The 12,555-nt window shown below is 49.9% G+C and overlaps 1 protein-coding gene across 6 annotated transcripts in view; it reads right to left on the bottom strand.

Annotated features, from left to right (window-relative positions):
• The window catches only part of SEMA4D (semaphorin 4D), a 1,027,601-nt gene that overhangs the window by 780,611 nt on the left and 234,435 nt on the right, over positions 1-12,555 (bottom strand). For all 6 annotated transcript variants that reach the window (XM_086961137.1, XM_086961138.1, XM_086961132.1 and 3 more), the window contains exon 2: positions 3,660-3,708. The gene's annotated coding sequence lies outside the window, so the exon portion shown is untranslated. The remainder of the gene's footprint in view (positions 1-3,659; positions 3,709-12,555) is intronic.

Genomic DNA, 12,555 nt, shown 5'->3' with positions numbered 1-12,555 from the left:
TACGCTTTTGTAACCTGCACACATATCTTTTTCGTCCTGTAATGTATCGTTTGTTCCTCTTGTATTTTGGTTGCTCACTATTGTCACTTTTGATTCATGTAACTTAACGTTTGCTTTTGTAATTTGTCCACTTATAATTTTCTCCTCATGTATTATTGCTGTTCCTAGTGTGAAGCGCTCTGACACCTTCGGGTAAAGTCCGCTCTATATAAAATCGCATAAATAAATAAATAAAACAAAAAAATTCCAAACATCACCAGGCCCCCACAGCAAGACCCATTCTTCCTCGCCCACTATGCCCTGAATGTGAAGGGCTGTGGGCGAGGTGTTAAGACTAACACCGTTTCTGGGCTGCATGGGCGCCAGGGGGCCGAGGTGCAAATGGCTCAAAGGCCTGAGAAACACCTGGCCCCCACGGAGGCCGATTATTGCAAACAATCACCCCTCCCCAGCCCAGCCTCAGCTTGATTGCTTGGCAGGGTAGGGGTGAAGGAGAGTCCACAGCTGACAATCGCTGTCTGGCCGCACAGCGAGGCTGCTTTCATTTTGTCAGTCTCTGTCTCCGTGCACTCTGTGGGCCGTTTTTTTTTCTCTCCCCTTTCCTAGTCCACTCTCTGTGGACTTGGACAGGGGAGAAAAAAAACGGCCCACAGAGGGCACTGAGGCACCGGCCCTTCGGCCCATTCCCGAATGCCTGCCTTGCCAATCCGCCCCTGGGCTGAACCATATAGGCGAGGGCTGCACGGGGGGAGGTTTGGGGTTTCCTCGACCCGACAAGACGTTGTTCTACTTTTGTGAACAAACTGGGTTGATCTCCAATAATCATTGCCATAAATTATTGCAATTTAAATACCGGCATTGGGCCTATGCCACTTCCAAAGTTTCAGGCTAAACTTCACACAATCAGATTAAATCACTACCCTTTATTTTCGGCAGAATATGCGGAATGTGCCCACTTGGCTTGGAACTGCAGTCCTATATTTCAAGCCTCGGAGACAGTTTTTTTTACACATTATCAAGTATGATGGGCAGACACTTACTCCAACCCCATTACTGTCCTTATGGGGGTACATTAAGCCCATACGACAAATGTTTGCAGTTTTACTGCTGTCGCATGGTTGTTGGCCAAGATGCAAGTCGCTTTGCACTGGGGCACTGTTTCTTGCCCTACTGAGGTGGAATGGATATGCAACTTAACTTTGTCACTCTACGAGTGGAGTGTATGCCGTTCTCCAACCCCTCAGGTCACGACCAAAGGATATATGACAACCGCTCAGACTATTTATCATCCTCAACAACGTGTGAATAGCATGCCTTTCTACTATGTATTTTTATAATTTCCTGGGATAATGTACTTTCCTTGTATTTTCCCTGAATGTCCTGCCACTCATTGGTATTTTCTCCCCACTGTCCCCTTTCTTTACATTTGAGAAGTCCCTGTACTGCATAGATATGCTGCGCGGATTTACGATGTCATGGTTTTTTCTTTTCTCTCTATATTTGTAATTTCACTGCCTCTGTATTTTTCATAGATTATTAGTTTGGCAAACAAATCGGAGCCAGTCCTGCAACCAAATCAGGACTCCTCCAGCCTGGTCAGATCAGCACCTTGTGGTACGATCCTCCTACTGCAATCATTTTTTCCCCTATAAAGCGATAGGATTGCTTGCTGTGTACTATAACCAACAGTTAAAACTTGATAAAGCTACTGCTCCCACTGTCAAGAGAGCAGGCTAAGACCGGGAAATGGTATAAGGAGAGTGACTGCGCACCGGACAGTGACTCAGCCTCAGAGAATAGCTATGATGGCTGCCAAACAAAGGTGGGCGTGACGCAGCAGCCCACGGTTTGCTACAGTCCTAAATAAAAAGAAAGAAAGAATACGGAGATTGGATTGCCACATTTTTTATCAAACAAACAAACGAGAGTGCTCTTCCCTGCTGTGAACCGGGATTGCTTTGCAAAAATTCTTGCAGTGGTACACTCTGCAGCTGGGAACTAGGTGAGTGAGCAGTGAGGACTAAATCCAGAAACTGAACTTACAAGTGTGCTGTCCTCTTTGTTCTTCATTTTTGGCCACAGCGGTCTACGGTGTATGTTTAGATTAATTTACATAGATGAGGTGTGTACAGACATTGCTAATTTAAAGGTCACGATGTCGTCAATTCTTCGCCGCACATACATTTTTACAGGCTTTCCTATAATCATCTCCCACTTGACGCTGCAACCAACTCTGGAATGAAGACAGAGCTTGGGCTATCCAGAGATACGCATTAGCTTTTTAACATAGCATTGATATTGGGGTGTATCATCAATGGTGATACGGTGCAGTAGCATTAGAGGCCAGAAGGGCTCGCTGAACACGGATTATTGCAGTATTCTTTCACCAAAACATTTATCAGGGTCCCATTTTCCTTCTTTGCATTAGGGTCCATCTACAAACAATTGGTGAACATAGCTTTCAGAATGACGCTGTTTCTCCACACATTTCACTAACAAACAACCCATAATTAGCATGGACCTCCGAACCAGGGACGATTCGACAACTACAGGCAAGGGCTCTCCTTACTATTGTTTGTGAACTCCAGTTTCTTCTCGTTTGGGGGGTGCCTGGAGCCTGATCAGCCTAGTATTGTGCATGTAACATTGTATAACGGACTCCGTAGTTCCCTCAAAGCAGTCCACCCATCCCTGATGGCTGAACCTCCATACTTCTCCGAAAGGCCCTTTCTGTAGATTTTACCAAATCCTGGACAGCGCATATTTATCACAACAGGCTCCATTACCACGACCGTATCTATGAACTCGAAGTCCAAACAGGGCTAGAACACAGAGTTAGGACAGGTCATCCCAGACACAAACTGGACTTTCAGCTTTGAGCAGATCAAGAAAGTTTCACCACATGGCAAAGTAAGCTTCCTCCATCTTAAGTTCATCCATAGGGTGCATTATTCACCAAAGTGAATAGAGAGTCTAGCTGTTGGAGGTGCAGAACCTGGCCGTAGACTTTTTGCACATGGCGTGGGGATGCCCCCAACTCGAACATAATGGCATAAACCTAACAAATTAACAAGATGATACTTTTTGAGCAAACTCTCAACAGTGATTGCCCTGCTAGGCAAACATATCTCCAATTGTTGGGGAAATACAAAATTACTATTGATTGGATGAGGAATACTCACCTCCCACCCACATCACTTCCCTAGATTCGCTCACAGGCTGTAGGGCTTGACCATATGATTCACCCCTTCCGATATAGATAGTCGCACACCCCTGCAGCCATCCCGCCGCGCAGACATCTGGGAACCGCTTGGACTTTACCTACAGGGTTCATAGCCTTCACCTTGGCAAGTGGTGCGGATACGATGGAGGCTATATTGGTTTATGATTATGTATGAGAACTGTGGGGTTTTTTCCCCATTTCTTTTCTCCTCAACCTGCGAAAGTTACCCAATAGCAGCACGCAGTGAATGCCATGTATTGTTTAGGTTTAAGAAACTGGTGGATCTGTGGGTCATTATATGAAGGCCGACTTTGAGTTAAAAAGCTAAATAAAAATGACATTTAACAAAATATGGCACAGCATTATGATTTAATCTTACCTAAGGAGAGAATGACTCTGTACTAGATTAAAGAAGAATGTTGATGCCAAGACTTACCCCAGCTTTTGCGGAATAGAGTTCCAGGTTTAAAGACAGCCACACATCCCTTCAAAAAAGAAACAAAAAATTAAGTCAGTTTTCTTTAAACCATAATTTCACATTTCCATACAAATCAATTCCCTAGAACCACGTAAGTAGTAAAGGGTGTGAGCACACCTCGCCTATTCTAAAACAATGCCTCAGAGTGGTAGAAAAGCGAGCGTGTCCCTAAATTGAAGAACTAGAAAACAGGGCGGACCACTTCCCCATCTACTGCAAGCCACGACAGGTCCAACATGGGAGACCACACTGACATTAACAAACATCTTCAACACAAAAGGGAAAGCGATTAAAATGTGTGTTGAAAGGCAGACTAAGGAAGACAGGGAAAAGAAGCGTGAGGAGGGAAGCGGATGAAATGGGGAGGGGAATACAGAAAAGGATAAGCGAGAACAAATTCTTCAGCATGAAACCGAGGGGAGAGCATTACAAGAAGTTCAGAGTTACAAGCTTAACTGTTTTCAAGGTAACATACACAAATGTGCAGTTAACTCTGTTCCATGCAGTTTAACTTTACGGCACAGCTTTTGTAAGTTAACGTGCTGCAGAAAATGTGTATTTTGATAGCATGATATTTTCTATATCATGGCGTTTACAGAACTGACAAAATGAGTTCTATTTTGAGACATTTAGAGTTTAATTTACAGGCACTTTAATACAGGCGCTGGGGGAGCAATTTAAACAGCCCTCTGAACAATTAATCTGCACTGGCAACGAATGCAAATAGAATCAAAGAGTAATTAATTAGCACATTTCACCGTAATTATAGAGCATAACGAGACAATGAGACTATGGTAAGAGACTGCTGCTATTGACAATCATTAAAACGTATACATGGCATTTGTAAGGTGGAATACAAAGGAGATTAGGAAAAGAGGTGGTGCAGTGTTTTGTACTATAGAACACGTTTCTAACTAATATGCTTCACTATAATTTGCACTTATCCGATGGAAGCGGAGACATTACCAGTGCGTGCACACGGGGACAACAGTCTACTGCAGGTTTACAACGAGTATATTCGGGAAGATAATCAAACGGGGCTTCACTTACACGCCTTTACTCAAGGGTAAGGGGGAACACTACAACCAGAACTACACGAGGGAGAAACCTCACCCCATTTGGAGTCTGATCACAGAAAACTTTAATGCTCTCCTGCCCTTGCCACCAATTATTAAAAGTATACCTAGAGTGGGGTTTAGCGCCACCCAGAGCAGCATTTATCTTTCACCTTATGCTAGTGGCCGTTTGGTGCATCATTCACATACGATGGAGTGCTGGCATTGCAATACATGCAGCACAAGTTACTACTTATGTCTCTTACAGATATATCGTTACACTAGTTAGTGATAGATTCCTTACCTTAGAATATCCCCAGGCGTCAGACTGGATCCGGAAATTTTTGCGTAGCAGTACCCTTGCGCATCGGTAGGCTTTGTCTGCGGCTCCGCGTCCGTCGTGGGCGCCGTGATGACGTCGGAGTACTTAGACGCCGCCTCCGCGTGCTGACGTCAGTTCTTAGACACAGCTTTTCCACGCCAGAAACGCAGAGCTATGCTAAAAACCAACACTGGTGCCATTGAAACTAGGGCCCTGAAAGGGGATGACCTTAACCCTAGATATCGGTTCGCAGAACAGGGAGGATGGGTGGGACGGTAAGGAATCTATCACTAACTAATGTCTCTTACAGATATATTGTTACACAAGTAGTAACTTGTGCATCTGAAAGAAATACGTTAGTGATAGATTCCTTACCTTAGAATAGATACCCCAGCAATACCAACCCCGGTGGTGGGTCTGCGAACCAATAATCACACCAGAAAGTCCTGGAGGACAGAACGGATAAAGAAGCCATCCCTCCGGACTTGGCTGTCCAGGCAATAGTGTCTTGCAAACGTGTGCAGCGAGGCCCACGTAGCTGCCTGGCAAATGTCCTGCAAGGGGACTCCTCGGCCCAGGGCAGTTGTAGTCGCCGTGGCCAGAGTGGAATGATCCCTTAGTCCAACAGGGGGTTCCTTCTTAGCCAAGGAGTAACACGCCTGGATACACAAGATGATCCACCGCGAGATGGTCCGCATGTGCACCGCCTTCCCTTTCTTAGCACCCACGTAACCAACAAAGAGTTGGTCATCCACCCGGAACTGGCGTGTGCGATCCAGATAGTAAGAGAGCGCACGTTTTGGGTCCAGACGGTGGAGCCGCTCTTCCTCCTTTGAGGGATGCGAGGCGGAAAGAAGGTGGGCAAGGTGATGGACTGCCAGATGTGGAAGGCTGTGACTACCTTGGGCAGGAAAGAGGGCCTTGTCTGCAACACAACCTTGTCCGGATGGACAGAAAGGAAAGGAGGTTTAGAGGATAGAGCCTGGAACTCACTCTCCTGGCAGAGGTGATGGCAACCAGGAAGGCAGTCTTCAAGGTAAGAAGGCGGATAGGACAGTTGTGAAGTGGCTCAAAGGGAGCGCACATCAGAAAAGTAAGAACCAGGTTCAAGTCCCACTGAGGCATCACGAAGGGAACAGGTGGAAACGTATGTGCGATGCCTTTCAGGAATCGATTAACAGGGTACTTGAACAAAGAAGGGTGATCAGACAGCCTTAAAAAGGTTGAAAGAGCAGAAAGGTAGCCCTTGATAGTGCCATAGCAGAGCCCTGCTGGGCAAGAGAAAGAAGGAAGAGAAGAACCTCAGAAAGAGGATCCACAATCTTTGCTGTGCACCATGCCACAAATCTGTTCCACCTGCAGGCGTATACCGACTTTGTGGAGGGACGCCTGGCTGCCAGAATGATGTTACAGACTTCAGGAGGCAAGTCAAATGGCCTCAACTGTTGCCGCTCAATCTCCAAGCATGGAGGTGGAGACTTGACCGGCTCGGGTGTAGGACCGTCCCCTGTTGCTGCGACAGAAGGTCCTCCGGAATAGGCAGATGAACCGGGGGATCGACTGACATACTGAGTAGCTCGGGATACCAGTACCTTCGTGCCCAGTCCGGAGCCACAAGGATGACTTGATCTTCTTCTTCAGCACTCAGGACAGAAGTGGTACAGGCGGAAAGGCGTACAACAGACCGCAACTCCACTTGTGACGAAAAGAGTCCCCGAGCGAGTGCCGTCTTGGAAATTCCAACGTGCAGAACTGATGACATTGCGCGTTCTCTTCGGTGGCGAATAGATCTAACCAAGGCTCTCCCCACTGTTGAAAGGGGCCTTGCACCACGTCCGAGTTCAGATGCCATTCGTGATCCATCATGCACTGGCGGCTGAGTTCGTCCGCCCTAGCGTTCAGAGAACCTGCCAGGTGTTGAACCACCAGGGTCACACCCTGATGTTCCTGCCACTGCCAAAGGCGCAGAGCCTCCTGGCAGAGGGTCCACGACCCCACCCGCCCTGTTTGTTGCAGTACCAAATGGCGGTAGTGTTGTCCGTGAACACCTGCACTACACTCCCCCAGACAGAGGGGAGGAATGCCTTCAGTGCTAGACTAATAGCCCGCAGCTCCAAAAGGTTGATATGGAGCCGGGACTCCACCGGAGACCAGAGGCCTCTGATCTCCACCTCTCCCATGTGGCCTCCCCAGCCCTGGAGGCACATGTCCGTCACAACTACGTGCTCCGGTTGGGGAAGGGAGAGGGATCTGCCGCTGACCCAATCGTGGTCCGTGAGCCACCACTGCAGTTGTCTGGCAGTGCCCTCTGAGATCAGGACATGGTCGGACAGGTTGCCCTGATGCTGGGCCCACTGAAACTTCAGGTCCCACTGCAGAGCCCGCATCCGTCAACAGGCGTGATGCACCAGAAGGATGCAGGAAGCCATCAGCCCCAGAAGCCGCAGCGTCAACCTGACAAACTCGGGTTAAAGGCTGAATGAGTGGAATCAGAGCCTGTATATCCCGAACCAGCTGTTCGGGTGGGTAAACCCGAAACTGCGCCGAGTCGAGAACCGCTCCGATGAAAAGGAGCTTCTGAGAGAGACACAGGTGTGACTTCGGCACAATGATGGAGAACCCCAGCTGGTGCAAGAGGTCTGCTGTCGCCTGGAGGTGGCTGACGACTGTCTGGGGCGAGCCCGCCTTCAACAACCAGTCGTCGAGGTAGGGGAAGACTGAAATCCCTAACCTGGGCAGATGAGCTGCGACCACCGCCATCACTTTCGTGAACACCCGTGGGGCGCTGGTAAGGCCGAAGGGGAGCACGGTAAACTGAAAGTGCTCGTGCCTACCGTGAACCGCAGGTAGCGCCGGTGAGTCGGCAGAATGGGGATGTGGAAATAAGAGTCCTGCAAGTCCAACGCTACCATCCAGTCTCTTGGGTCCAGGGCAGCTAAAACCTGAGCCAGAGTCAGCTTTTTGAACTTCTCCTTCCGGAGGAAGCCGTTGACAGGATCCAAGGTCCAAGATAGGGCGTAAGCCCCCTTTGCCTTTCTTGGATACCAGAAAGTAGTGGGAGTAGCAACCACATCCTACTTCTGGCCCAGGAACGCACTCGATGGCCCCCTTGGCCAAGAGGGATGCAACTTCCTCCTGCAGAAGCCGCAAATGATCCCCAGATATGTGGTGATGTTGCGGTGGCATGGCTTGAGGGGTCGTCTCAAAGGGGAGGAAATAGTCCCTTCGGACGATTTGCAGCACCCACCTGTCCGACGTGACAGTGCACCAGTGGGAGTGGTGATGGCGAACCCTGCCCCCCACTGGCGTCACATGGGCCGAAAAGCACGGACTAGGAGGGTTTTGAGGCGGATGCTGCGGGGGAGGGTGTGGACTGGCCTCGCCGTTGTCCTCGACCGCCTCCACGGCGATTTCCACGGCCACCACCGCGCTGGATGTTAGTCTGCGGTGCGTGGCTGGCAGCACGTTTGGGGGCGCCCCTTTCTTGGCCGCGAAAGGCACCCGTTTGCTGGCGCGGGCCGAGAGGCCCAAGTACTTGGCTGTAGCCCTGGAGTCCTTAAAGCGCTCAAGCGCATGGTCTGCCTTGTCGCCAAAAAGGCGACTGCCATCAAACGGCATGTCCACCAGTGTATTCTGGACATCGGCCGAAAAGTTGGCGGACCTCAGCCAGGCGTGGCGACGAATCGCCACTGTCGTTGCCATCGCTCTACCTAGTGAGTCGGTGGTATCCAGCCCACACCGGATAGAATATTTTGCTGCATCCCGGCCTTCCACAAGGGCTTGGCCGAGTTTGGCCCGTACCTCCAACGGACACTCTGGCAGCAATTACGCGACCGTATCCCACAGAGTGGGTGTAGCGGCCCAAGAGGCATGCGGTGTTGGAAGACCGCAGTCCAAGACTAAGGGAGGAGAATAACTTTTTGCCGTACTGCTCATACCTCTTGGATTCCCTGTCCGGCAGAGCTGACGGGAATGCGGTCTGGGAATTTGAAGCCTGGATGACCAGGCTCTCAGGGGTGGGGTGGGTGGACAGGAAACATGGGTCGCACGGGGCCGGGCGGTGGTGTCTGGCCACGTTCCTATCTACGGGCGAACCCGTAGAGGGCCTGGACCAAGTGCCCAAAAGAACGTCGTTCAAGACCTCATTAAACGGCAGCAGAGGCTCGACCGAGCTTGACTGCGGTTTAAGGACCTCAGTGAGGAGGTTAGTCCTCACGGCCGCGACAGGGAGCTCAAAGCCCAAGGCCTTTGCTGCCCCCATCAACACCACACTGTAGGTTGACCCCTCCTCCTAGCCACGGTAGGCGGTGAGACAGAGCCAGTGTCTGGTGATGTGTCCAGACCACTGGCATCCCCAAGTCCACCTATCCAGTCCTCTTGAGACTGACACTCTCGGGTCAGAGGGTCCTCAGACCCCTCCCAATACTCCTCTTCACCCATCCCCTCATAATCAGGGTTGTCAAACGATGAGGCCGGTTCATAGAAGCTAAACTCCCCAAGCGGCCGGTTCATAGAAGCTAAACTCCCCAAGCAGCGTCGAAAGCGGCGCCGGAACCGGAGCGAGGGAGGCATTAGGGACGGCGCAGCCCGAAGACGGCGCCGGAGGAGACACCTGAGAGACCGGCGCCGGTGAGGTCGTTAGGTCAACCGGCGACGACCCGCATCCCGAAGCAGATCCAGTGGGGACCTGCGGCGCTGGGCCCGAAGGAGTCGGGCCGAAGCCCCCGACCCGCTAGGGGCCCCAGACGGGTCCGCTGGGCCCAAAAGCGCTGCGGAACCAGTCGGGGAAGAGAGGTTCCTCATGGCCATGAGGAAGCGCTCGATCTTCCCCGGCGTCGCGTCCTGGCCAGGTATCGGAGGGTGTGGAGCAGGCCGCGACGCCCGCGACTCCGACGGAGCCGCATGGGCGGTGTCACCCGAACCCCTGGCCGCGTCGGGGGGAGTCAGAAGAGCGATGACGTCTCATCGACTTCTTGTGCTTACCGGATGACGATTTCGACCCGGAGGAGTGATGCAGACTCTCGCAGCTGTGATGGCTCTGACCCCACGACCTGTCCCTCGACCTCCTGTGGGACCGAGACCTCTCGCGGCGCGGGGCCGACTGCCGGATTACTAGTCGCTTGCGGGACCGCTCCCGCCTAGCTTTCGAAGTCAGGGCCCGGCAGTCGGGGCGGGACTTGGCGTCGTGGTCGACGCAGAGACAGTGGAGACACCGACAGTGAGGGTCAGTGACCGACAGTCGGTCGCAATCCTCACAAGGCTTGAAGCCAGGCATCCCTAGGCACCGTCCGGAGTCGCAAGACTCAAGAAAAAATGATCAAAAGGGATCAGAAAAGACTAGTCAAAAAGTGACTAAAGTACTGCTGGCGCGGAAAAAAGAAGAACTGACGTCAGCACGCGGAGGCGGCGTCTAAGTACTCCGACGACGTCATCACGGCGCCCACAACACAGACGACGGACGCGGAGCCTTAGACAACGCCTACCGACGTGCAAGGGTACTGCTACGCAAACATTTCCGGATCCAGACTGACGCCTGGGGATATTCTAAGGTAAGGAATCTATCACTAGCGTGTCTCTTTCAGATCTGTAGGTTACCACCAATCCCACCACAATCACTAAAACCCCCAATACTTTTACCATACTACAAATATCGCACTGCCATCACCATCACCACCACCACCGCTACTACTACTACTACTACTACTACTACTACCACAGCACAATAATCGCACCATAAAGAGTACCACACCACAAAAGCACCAATACCACAGCCATCAATACTAACAACATCAAAAACAGTTACGTTCAGAAACCATCAACGGGTCAAGCAGGGTAAGGCAGAGATAGAGTGGCTACACCGCACAGATACAAAACAGATGCCTCAGGGTGAGCAGGAAAGGGCGGTCGAATGGACTTTAGTGTTGTACAGTAGAGTGTCTGCTTCCACAAAAAATTGAAAACTATACTCTTCCAATAGATTTCCGGCCATTTTAGCTGTTAATAATGCTGTTGTAATGTCCTTTTTTCTTCTTTAGCCTATCCCTTGCGCCGGGAAACCCACTGCGGGTAGCTGTCGCGCATTATAAGTTTTAAATAAAATAAATAGAGCAGGTGGTTGTGAAACAACAAGCTCAGCTCTGGATATTCCACTAGGTTACCCAAGGACTAATGATTCTAGAGGAGGAAGGTAACCCAGATGCCGGTCTAAAGTTTCTCTTAATAAAGAGTGGCAGAGGCAGTCTCAGCATGCAATGATACTCACCCAAAAAAAAAAAACTGAGTACAACAGTTCTGGAAGCAAAGAAAAGTATCCACAGAGCAAGAACCAGATAAAGGCTGTCTGACAAGTTCAAGAACTGCCCATTACCAATTAAAAAGGAATGGCCAGAACACTACAGGTCGGTGGTATCTGCCAGGAAGGAATCCTCGTCCACAGAGAACGACTTACCCACCCAAAAAAAAAAAAAAAAAAAAATCGAGCCATGAAAGCAATGCACTAAACTCTTATGGTAAGACAAATGATTGACAGAATGAGGAACAAATCTTAACACTCACCGACAATCAAGGGATCTGGGTTAAATCCATTGTTCTTATGCTCACCATGTCACACCAGTTTTGACTTCGCTATTTGCAAATCAGTCTTGACCCTGCTCCTCATGGAAACAATCCATCCCAAACTGCCAAGCAAGGTAATCACTGGATCAAAAACAAGCATCCTGACACCGGTAAAGGGTTTCGCCCCTCATTAGCCCGGCTAACTTGAATCCAGTGGCACAGTGAGTCCGGGACCCACATCTGAGCATACCCAGCGCACTTAGGGCAAGAAAACAAAAGACACACAGACGTGGGTCCAATGCTCGCTATGCCACCAGATTCAAGCTAGCCTGGTTGATTGGGGGGGGGGAGGGAATCGATACCCCAAAACCGGTCCATGGATGATGGTTCCTGGTCCAGGGAGGACCTGGCCTGGCAGTTTGGGCTGGAAATCAAGACCGATTTGCATATAACTGGTTAAAACTGGAATGGAGTAGCATGCAAAAAAACAATGTTGTAACCCAGATCTGTGTGACTGGAGGCAAATGTTTGATTTCTTCAGCATCCTGTCCATCATCTGTTCTTTTTGCACTAAACCGTTATGGAGGCAAATGAATTGCCCCACAATTTACAACATTACGAACAATGGAAGGCAATTAACTGCTTCATTCTTTTACTCATTGCGTAAAACGTGGAAAAAGAATGCAGGGTGAATAAAACCTTTAAGAAATGAAAAAGACAAACACCTCTTGGCAATGCAAAGACAGCTCTTTATTATTGTGACAGCGAGGCAGACCCACAGGCAGACAGACACTCTCCATTTGATACATCACATACAGGTTCTTTTATACAAAACTGGACAATGCAAGTAACAAAAAATCAGCAGTGGATTATTACAATTACAAATTAATATATGCTGATTGTAAGAAACATGAAATTGCCT

Source organism: Lissotriton vulgaris, chromosome 3_1, assembly GCF_964263255.1.
Source record: "Lissotriton vulgaris chromosome 3_1, aLisVul1.2, whole genome shotgun sequence".
NCBI classification, from domain to species: domain Eukaryota; kingdom Metazoa; phylum Chordata; class Amphibia; order Caudata; family Salamandridae; genus Lissotriton; species Lissotriton vulgaris.
This window is presented reverse-complemented; position numbering and strand designations above follow the sequence as displayed.